Raw genomic sequence first — 10,936 nt, forward strand, 5'->3', positions numbered from 1 at the left:
GTAGGGAGTGGTGAGAAGACCCTGACATCCCCCTCTGGATTCACACATGTGACTCTGGTGTGTGCATTGGAACACACACCAAAAAATATTTTTTTAAGAAGCCATATTTTATGTACATTTTATCACAATTACTATGACTCTTTTTTTTCCTGCTCGATTCTTTAATTAGCAGTGCTCACACAGACACGAGTGAATCATCCCCGTGCTCAAGCCTACAGAAATAAGAGGTTTCATTAACAGAAGTGAAAAGTTGCACTTTGGAAGATACCACACAGAAAGAACCTGAACCTGGTCCCTCCCTCCAGTTAAGTTGAGCTTAAATAAGCAACCTGCAGTAGCAGCCCTTCTGACTGCAGACAGCCGGGGACAGATGGTTCCGAGGAGACCTGACAGGACCAGCAGGGCTCCTTCCTCGGAGAGGCAGATCCTAGGCCCTCAAGAGGAAGCATTGTTTGTTCTCTTCACATCTCTGTGTCTTCAGAGTTGGAAGAAGAGTGCGAGGCTGTGCTGAGAGTTCATTCTTTTATTGGGTGGGAGTCATGCTCTGCTGACATCTCTCCTTTTTCATCAGGCCCAGCCACCAGGGGGTGGGCCATAGAAGAAACGATGGGAATTTTCTTATCTTGGAAGTAGCTGTAGGCCATCTTTCCACAGACCAACAGAGTGACATGCTCCTGCTGCTCTTGATTCTCTCCACCACTCTGTCGTAGGGTTCATCTTGCACATTCTCCCCATCCACTTCAATGATAACGTCCTCATTCTCCAGTCTGGCCTTGTCTGCTGAACCTCTTTGACAAAGGAACCTGGCTGACCCCTAATGGCGTTCAGGTGAAAGCCTTAGCTGTCCTCCTCTTTGATCAGCTTGCAGAGCTTGAGTTTGTGATCCCCCACATCCGTATCCACTGTGGTATCTGAGCCTGTGGCCTCCAGAGGAGCAGGGACGGGAGCGGGGGCTTCCTTGACAGAACTGTTAGGCACTTCTTGACTTTGTCAGTAAAGAAGAGGAGAGAAACGAGCCAGGCTATAGATGCTGTTTGCCTCTTTGTCCAGCACCAACAAAGTAGTCTGGTCTCCGCCTTTTCTAATCATTTCCACCACACCGTCATGATCAAGAGCTTCCACAGACGCGCCATTGACAGCAACTACCAAGTCATTGTTCTTCAAGCCAGCCGCCTCTGCTGGGCTTCCAGGTTCTATGTCCTTGATGATTTGACCTTTCTGTTCAGGACCCGCCCTCAGATAGAAGCCATAGCCATTGCTGCCCTTCTTGATCACCACCCGGGGCTGGTGGGGCAGCAGTTTCAAACTGGCTGTCTTCCTCTTGAATTGTGTCTTCTGTTCATTATGGCGCCTGGCTGTTTCTTTGTCCACAAGGAGGAACATGATACGACTTCCTGACTTTGTCACCTTTTCTACCACTTCCTCATGGCTGGCATTCTCGACATTTTCTCCATTCACTTCAATCAAATGATCGTCAGGCAGGACACCAGCTTTCATGGCCACACCCTGAGGTATTATATCAGTCAAGTACACACCCTTTTTAACCTTGGATAGTTTTTAAAGAGAAGCCAAGAGTGTTGCCCTCCTTCACCAGGTAGCAGAGCCGTGGCTGGGCACACGTCCCCAACGCTCCATTCATCCCAGGGCCTGGTCTTTTATCATTCAGAGCTGGCTCCCTCTAGCTTTGATCCAGTTCTTTCAAGTCCACCTGATTTTTCACAGCCTTCTCATAGGAGTCTCCATCCAGAACCAGCAGTGTCACTGAATTCCCACTCTTTCTGACCAGCTCCACCACCTGTGCATGCTCTTCCTTGTCGACAAAGACACCATTGATCCTGAGCACTCTGTCGCCATCCAGAAGCCCTGCCTTCCCTGCTGGGCTCCCCTCCTCAATCACCCGGACCAGGTGACCGTCAGTGTCCTTCTCAATGAGGAGGAAGAAGCCATAGATCTGCCCCTCTTGTTTGGATAATTTACACTCTCTAGGGTTGAAGGTGGAGGCCATTTCTCCACTGTCCTGGGAGCTCTCCCTCGCCAGCTCACGCAGGGGCATCCTCACTTCTTTCCACTCCCGATGGCTGCTTCTGTTCTCTAACTACTGATATCTCTACTATGACTCTTTAAGCCCAAACATCCAGGGCTAATCACAGACTCTCTAATCATCTTCCTTGGGTGACCCTTGTTCACTTGGTTTTTTTCCTTGTCTCGCTGACTGGCTGGTCTTTTGCTGTTGAAAGATTTGTTCACTAGAGATGGACTCTGTCAGTACTGTGAGTGTCAGAGACAAGCCTGTCTAATCTTGTATACAGATTAGGCAGTGCTATGGAAAAAGAAAAAGAAAATGAAAAAGAAAGAATATACCCTTGCCTGTGTGTTTTGATATGGTGTCCAAACTTGACTCATATAAACTTTTTCCATCAGATAAAGGCTGCCAACCAAAAACAAAGCTCAAAGGATTCCAAAGGGGATACAGTTCATTGGAGATTAGCCTATCTCTAGGATCAAGAAAGACTTCCATAACCATAAACTAAGTCTCCAATGGGCAAGCTTCTAGTTACATGAAGGAGGAAAAGCACAAATTCAGGTGTGAAGTGATGGGTGAGACAGCCCCAACCCATACCTACTTTGGATTACCTGCCGGGACTGGTTGTCCTCCACAGGGTTGGCACAGGCCTGCAATCCCAGCTACTCACAAGGGGAAAAATATACATTAAAGACCTATTTGGGCTCCAGTGCGAGTTCAGGGTGAGCTTAAGATTCTTATAAAACCCCATCTCAAATGCTGAAAACATAGCGCTGAGTCACAAACATACCTAACATGCACAAGGCCCCGGGTTCGATTCCCAGTACTACAGAAGAAAGAAAAGAGAAATATGACATTAAGAAATGATTGTGGCTGAGTGGTGGTGGCACATGCCTTTAATCCCAGCATTCAGGAGGCAGAGGCAGGCAGATTTCTGAGTTCAAGGCCAACCTGGTCTACAGAGTAAGTTTCAGGGTAGCCAGGGCTACACAGAGAAACAAAGTCTTAAAAAAAATTAAAGAAAAAAAGGAAGGAAGGAAGAAAAGAGAAGGAAAGGAAAGAAAAAAGACTGTGGATAAATAAATGTGTTTAATAAAAAAATCATAAACAATGAATCACCTTCCATAGTTTCTTGAAAATGTTCAACTTAGTTTTATAAATTTAACAAGACTATAAGTGCCCCGCCCCCTACACACAGAGAGACTTCTTTACGATAAAATTAAATGGAGGAGTTGAAGGCTTTAGGGAGTCAGCTGTAGTCAGTTATCTCCTTCTACTACAAGATCTGGGGAACCAACTCAGGTTATTGGGCCCCCATGGCAAGTGCTTCTAGCTACTAAGTCCTCTCACCAGCCCCCTATCGCTTTGCTTAAAAACAAAAAAAAACAAAAACTGGGGGCTGGAGAGATGGCCCAGTGGTTAAGAGCACTGACTGCTCTTCCAGAGGACATGGGTTCAATTCCTAGCACTCACATGGCAGCTCACAACTGTCTGTACCTCCAGTTCCAGGGAATCTGATACCCTCACAGAGGCTGACATGCAGGCCATAATGCACATAAAATAAAAATAAATAATTTTAAAAACCCATAGTAGTATTTTGGCAGGTAGATTCTATTTATAAATAAATAAAATACCATGGTTTTCTTTGCTGTTTGATTTAATAAAATAGAATGACTAAGTTAGGCATGGTGGAGTAGGCCTATACTCTCAGTACTTGGAAACAGATACAGAAAATCCAAATTTCAGGCCAGCCTAGGCTATGTAGCAAGACCTTTTCTCATAATTAATTAATTTGTTAACTAAGTTAAATGGCCATATATTTTTAAGTCACTGATTTTAATCATGATCTCTCAAGCCTCTCTGACTTTATCCTTAGTGAAATTTTGGACAGATTCTGGGGCTATATTCATGAATGAGATTCTATAGCTTTGCAAGATTCTCCCTCAAGAATAAGACATTTGCCTTCCTTCTTTCAGGCTTATCTGTCTCTGAAGTTCTTGTGAGTGTGAATGTGTGTATGAGTGTGTGAGCGTGTGTGTGGTATGTATGTGTGCACATGTGTGTGGTATGTATTGTGATGTATGTGTGCACTTGTGTGTGGTGTGTATGTACATGTCAGATTTCTTCCCAATGGTTTTCTATATATTTTTTTTTTGGACAAGGTTTCTTCACTGAATCTGGAACTCATTGCTTCATTTGGATTGGCTAGCCATGAAGACCCTATTTCCACCCCCTTGTGCTGGTGTTACAGGCACATGTGATCACAACTAGATTTTTACATGGGTTCTGGGGATCTGAACTCAGGTCCTCATGTTTGCAAAAAAGCACTTTCCCACTGAACCATCTCTCTAGCTCCCCGTGCTCTTAACTCCCCACTCATGGGGACTCCGAGGAAGGAAGGCATAACTCTTACCTCCAACCTTAGTGGTCTTCTAATGGGCTTTGGTACTCTAAACTGGATGGGAGAGATGACTATCGGTCTCTGGACTTGTCCTGTCACCTTTTATAGTCACTGGTCTTGTTCACCTTTGGGGGTGAGGTCTCAAATTCCATTAATATCTTGTTCTTCAAATAATGTGGCAGTGCATGTCTCTGCAGCTTTTTCAGAGTATTGTCCCTTGCAGGAAGGGACATTGGTCCTGAGACAGCATCCTGATCTCTTGTAGATAGTAAAATCCATGGATGCTCAAATCCCTGATATAAGTGATCTCAAATTTCCTAGTGCCGTGGTCCTTGAATACAGTTCCTTATGTTGTGGTGACCTCCAACCGTAAAATTATTTCATTGCCATTTCATAGCTGTAATTTTTCTATTGTTATGAATCATAGTGTAAATGAGGATATCTGTGACACCCAAAAGAGATGTGACCCACATGTTGAGACCCTTACATGAAGTGATGTAGTCTGGGTATATAACCCATGAACATCTGCACCTATACTTTAAGTCATTGCTATATGACTCGTAATGCCCAGTGCAATGCAACTAGTTGTTATATCATATTATTTTAAGAATAAGAAGAAAAAAGCCGGGCGTTGGTGGCGCACGCCTTTAATCCCAGCACTTGGGAGGCAGAGGCAGGCGGATTTCTGAGTTCGAGGCCAGCCTGGTCTACAGAGTGAGTTCCAGGACAGCCAGGGCTATACAGAGAAACCCTGTCTCGAAAAGCCAAAAAAAAAAAAAAAAGAATAAGAAGAAAAAAGTCTGTTCATGTTCAGTACAGACTTGATCAAAATAAGAAATATTTTCCACCTTTAGTTCATTTAATTCATAGATGTAGAACTCTCAAATTCAAAGGGTCGATCTTATATTCAGAATTGTTCTTCAGAGAGAGAGGCTGTATTAATTTCTATGTTGGCCAGCAGTGCAGAAGCCCATTCATTTCCCTACATGCTCACCAGCCCCAGCTGCTCATTCTTCAGCCTTAACCATGGCCCAGGGCTCAGCTTAGAAAAACCAACTTGCTTAGTCAAACGGCTAGATGAAAACATCATTCCAGGTCCCTAAGTATTCTGGGGAAGGAAATAGTGAAAAAAGGAGATAAGAACCGGCAGAAGGGTTGAGGGGAATAATGGAGGGTGACGGGGGGAGATGAGCAAAGCACTGTGCTGTACATATATGAAAATATCATAATAAAAATTATAATGATAAAATATATAATGATATACTGATATCATTATAAAATATAATTATAGCTGCTGGGTTGGCACAAGCCTTTAATCCCAGCTCTTGAGAGGCAGACGCAGGCAGATGTCTGTGAGTTCAAGGCCAGCCTGGTCTATAGAATGAGTTCCAGAGTAGCCAAGGGAACATAGAACCTGCCTCAAACAAACGAACACAGCAACATAACGATGATAAAGTAGAAAGAATATGGCCCTGACATCAGGGTCAAAGTCTGCATCTGCTTTTATCAATGATGGATCTATTTTTATCTTAAGTAAAGGACATAATTTCCCCTAGTGTTTCATTTGTCACCTATTAGGGGAAATGTTAATAACCACGTGAGCTATAAAAAGGAGCTGTAGAAATAAAACAAGAGCAGAAGTTCTTTGGAGAAAAAAAAAAAGCACCATGGTAATATACGATCACGATAGAGGGTAACATCATAATTACATATCATTTAATTACCAAAGTAATAATTGTACAGACATACTTTATTCATTGTATTTCACAATAACGTGTATTAATATGCTATCACAATACAACAATTATATGTAGAATAGAATGTAGTAGTCTTTGTTTTTTGAACGCTCTTATTAGAAGAGTTCTGCTTAATAACATTGAAAGGAACATTTTCTAGGGACAGTAGAAAATACCGAGCAGACAGAAGATGGTAAGGCTTTAGGAATGCAGAGACGTGGTTTTAAATCCTGCTCTATGCATATCTTGAGTATGGATAATTTACTTTTAATTTTCAAATCAAAGTTTTTCCTTTTATTGAAAATAGATTCTTTTCTAATATCATATATCCTGATTACATCCCCCCACTCCTCCCAATTCATCGGAAACCTCTCCTCCCACGCAGATCCACTCCCTCCCTCTCTGTCCCTCATTAGATCAGAACAGGCTTCTAAGAGATAACAACCAAACATAACAAAACAAAATTTAATAAGATAAAACAAAAGCCATCGCGTCAAAGTTAGACAAGGCAGACCAACGGAAGGAAAAGAACCCCAGGAGAATCAGAGACCCCCTCGTTCATACACTCGGGAATCCCATAAAAACACTAAACTGGAGCCAGGATATATACGCAGAGGACCTGGTGCAGACATGTGCAGGCCCTGTGCTTGCTGCTTCAGTCTCTGTGAGCTCATAATTGATTCAGAGGGCCTTGCTCTCCTGATGTCCTTTATCCCTCCTGATTCTCACACTCTGCCTTCTCTTCCTCAGGGTTTCCTCAGCCATGAAGTGAGGAATCTGAAGGAGACATCCCATGTAGAGCTGTATATTCCAAGGTCTCTCTCTCTCTCTCTCTCTCTCTCTCTCTCTCTCCTTTCTCTCTTTCTGTCTCTGTCTCTCTATCTCTATCTCTCCATCTCTCTCTGTCTCCCTCCTTCCCTCCCTCTCTGCACGATGTCCGGCTGTGAGTTTTTGCATGTGCTGCCATCTGCTGCAGGAGGAAGCATCTCTGGTGATGGCTAACAAGGCACTGGTCTAGGAGGATAGCAGACTATCATTAAGAGTCACTTTATCATTATTATTTTTTAAAAGACCAGTAGTATTTGGTTTTAGGCTAGGTCTCTGGGCTCTCTAGTTTCTGGTTCTTGGTCACTCAAGCAGCATCAGGTATGAGCTGCATTTTGTGGAGTGGGCCTTAAGTCAAATTAGACATTAGTTGGTAACTCCCACAAGCTTTGTGTACCATTGCCCTAGCAGATTTTGCAGGCAGAATCGCACTGTAGATCACAGGTTTTGCTGGCTGAATTAGTGTATATGTTCCTCTTTTGGTAGCCTGCTGAGTACCTGCCTGTACCAAAGAGATTAGAACATAGGAGTACCAGTTCAACCGTTCCGCATTCAATGAGTTATGTGGTATTGTCTGCAGCAATAGAGTCTTGCTGTCAGTTTGTGGAGAGCAACCTATAGTCTTGACAACAGCCTGGGTTGTTTGGGGATTTTCATGGGACTCCTCTGGCCAACAACTCAATTGGATGAATCCAGTATATAGTCCCAGTACTGGGAGGTTCATTTGGTGACAAAAGGTGGCCAGTTTGGGGACTTTGTTTTAGATTGAAGACTTTGTTAGGATTGCCTTCTTGTATTTTAGGAAGTTCCCACGGCACTGTTTCTATACCCCTGTCAAATTTCACTCAATTCTGTCTCTTCCTGCATCTTCATCCCTCCCCCATCCTCCCATTCTGGTAGCCCCTATCCCCAGTTCAACCATACATTTCCTTTATCCATACTTCTGTGGAGGGACATCTAGATAGTTTCCAATTTCCGGCTATTGTGAAGAGAGTAGCAATGTGCAATCTTTAGTAAGATGCAGTAACCTTTGAGTGTATGCCTAGGAGTGGTATAGCTGTGTCTTGAGGTACATCAACTCCAGTCTTTGTGAGGAACCGCCATACTGATTTCTATAATGGTGGAACAAGTTTGCACTCGAGTGTAAGTAAATTCTTTTAACTCCTTTTACTCTCCATTTTCTCATTGGAAACAGTGCATGCAAAGTAAATGCAAAACATATTTTCCAACATGTTCTAAAGGATATGTTACACAACACTGTTCTTACAGTTAATGGTACCTTATTGGGTACTTTAAGACTGCTTAAGTGGGCAATCTTGTATTGCTCTTGTCACAAATTAAAATTTAAAATAGTAACAGTACAAAATACATGTCTGAACCACTGAGGACTTTAAAAGTGAACAGTAGTTAGATATTGTTATTACTAAAGTTTGGTTTTATAGGCTGAGGATGTAGCTGAATTGGTAAAGTGCTTGCAGGCATGCACGACACCCTGGATTTAATATTCCAGCGTGGCACAGAACCTGCTTTGGTGGTACAGACATGCAATCATTAGTCGGGTGGAGGCTCAGAGTTAGTCATCCTTGGCGACAAACCAAACGTCAAGGCCAGTCTGGGATATGTGAGATTCTGTCTCAAGAACAAAACAACCACAAAGAAAGGGTTTTGTTTTGTTTCTTTTTGGTTTGCTTATCTTTCAATAGAAAGCAAGGTCGAGATTAGCAAATAACTTCTTTTGCAAGGTTCTGTTATAAACTGACACACCAGGAGCCGATGCTTATTGCAGGGTCTGCAAATGGCTGTTCTGACTGCAGGTAGCAGACTCTTCTAAGTCACAGTCTACTGGCTCACTGAAGTTTAGATGTGAAGTTTGGCCCAAAGGTCCAAGTTGGAGAGCTTCTTCTTGCTTACCTTCTGGAAGCTGGATACTGTAAAGTCTGGTTCTGGAGTCAGCACCAGTGAGCATGTAACCCTAATTGCTAAGTTCAGACAAAGGACATTGTTTACTCTTGTGTGAGTTCAGGATTTGCTTAGCTGTCTTTTATGCTTTTAGAAGCACTCTATTAGGGAAAAGTTCCAATACAGGGAAATTAACTGCTTTGTACAGTAAGCCACCCATTACATTCTGCAAGAAACTTTTTGGCTCGGTTTGCTTTGTCATGTGACTACTCACAGCTGCCATCTCCCCTCCTCGTCTATCCAGGATCAGTAGATTTTAAAGCAGAAAAGAAGCAATGAACTGTTAAATGATGAAAATCTGGCTTCCATCGGATGAGTCTTGATTTGTAGCAGCAGTTGATTTCTGTCATGTAGATTGTCGATATCAGGCTAACAAACCACATCACTGAAACCACAGTTGGGAAGAGTCTGGTGTATCTGAGCTTTGTGTGAGTCAGCTTTGGTACACCATAAAATGTGTGCCCTTTTTTATGTCCTTCCCCCTTCCCCTTTTTTTTTTTTTGAGGATGGGGCGGGGTCAGAGCCTAGCCCTATACATGCTAGAAAAATGTTTTACAACTGATACACACCTTGGCTTCTTAAACACTCTTGGTTTTACTGACCTTAGTGTCTCAAATGAAGGTAGCTGAGTGTCTTCCATGTCTCTTCCTTCCTTCATGGTATCTTCACCTTTAAGACAATCTTTTGGGGATGGCTGGAAGTCCTATTTATTCAGAGTAACTCAAGTGGATACCTTACTGAGTCTTCTTCCCTGGGAATAACTCTACCTCATCATTTGTTTCAGAGCTACCAAGATGGTATTCTATTACACATCAACTAAAGTTCTTTGCCTCTATGGCTTCTTAGACTAGTTTCTCCCTTCCACTCCTCCCATCTCTTCTTGCTCTTGGAGGACTAGGCAGGAGAACAGGGTGCTCATGTGTAATTCCTAGGAGATATTTCTATTTCTAGAAGAAATGAGTCAAACTGCATCTCTCTCTTTCCTAGCACTGTTACCTTGTGTTCACAGGAAATCCCCACAGTAAGAGAAATGTTACCTCAATGCATTTGCTACTGGACTGTGGAGAAGGTATTGGGGCTTGCAAACCAGGAGAAGTGAGGTATAAGAGAGTCACCCATTTGCTGGCTGTCTAGTAGTTCTAACAAGAAACCATAACAACGTGCCTCAGGAAAATACTCCATCTGTATTTATTTTTATGGTTTTCTTCCTCCATGGCAGCATTTCTGCATCTTCCAGGATTTTCAAGTGAGGTTATTCTTAGGCTTCAAGTTGTCCTGTGAAGCCCAGATAGTCTCACAACATTGGGGTTTTATTATATATATTGCAATATATATATATATATATATATATATATATATATATATATATATATATTCCTGTCTCATTCACACAATAAGAATAATATACAGAAAATAATAGGCAACAGGGAGTGAATTGCCCTAAAAATGTATTTCAGATGTACAACTTTTTTTATTTTTTATTTTTTTGGACAGAGTTTTCTAGCTATTTAGCCCAGGCTGGACTGGACTAATAATCTTGCCTCAGTCTTTCTAGTATTGGGATTACAGGTATATTTTCCAAGGCTCAGGTCAAATATAATTTGCAAAGGTTCAAGTGTGGTATGGAATTTAAAAAGAGATGAAAGCAGGACTGGAGAGATGGCTCAGTGGTTAAGAGAACTGGATACTCTTCCAGAAGATCTGAGTTCAATTCCCAGCAGCCACATGGTGGCTCACAACTGTCTGTTAACTCCAATTCCAGAGAATCTGACACTTTTACACAGACATACATACAGGCATAACACCAATACACATGAAATAAAAAATATATTTTAAAAAGAGTGCAAGATGAAGCCAAGGGCAAGTCTAAAGACGATCAGCTGTCAGGAACGATCAGTGCAAGCTGGTTGGAATGAGTTTTTTCAGATATACCCAGAGACACAGAGACTAGTCACATTTAGATATAAGAAACAAGACCTTAAAAAAAAAAAA

At 42.3% G+C, this 10,936-nt stretch overlaps 1 pseudogene; it reads right to left on the minus strand.

Moving 5' to 3' along the window:
* Nucleotides 1-461: 461 nt before the first annotated feature.
* LOC114619086 lies at nt 462-2,005 on the minus strand (annotated as a pseudogene).
* Between the last annotated feature and the right edge of the window lie 8,931 nt (nt 2,006-10,936).

The sequence above is a fragment of the Grammomys surdaster genome, unplaced genomic scaffold (assembly GCF_004785775.1).
Source record: "Grammomys surdaster isolate TR1022 unplaced genomic scaffold, NIH_TR_1.0 146, whole genome shotgun sequence".
Classification (NCBI taxonomy): domain Eukaryota; kingdom Metazoa; phylum Chordata; class Mammalia; order Rodentia; family Muridae; genus Grammomys; species Grammomys surdaster.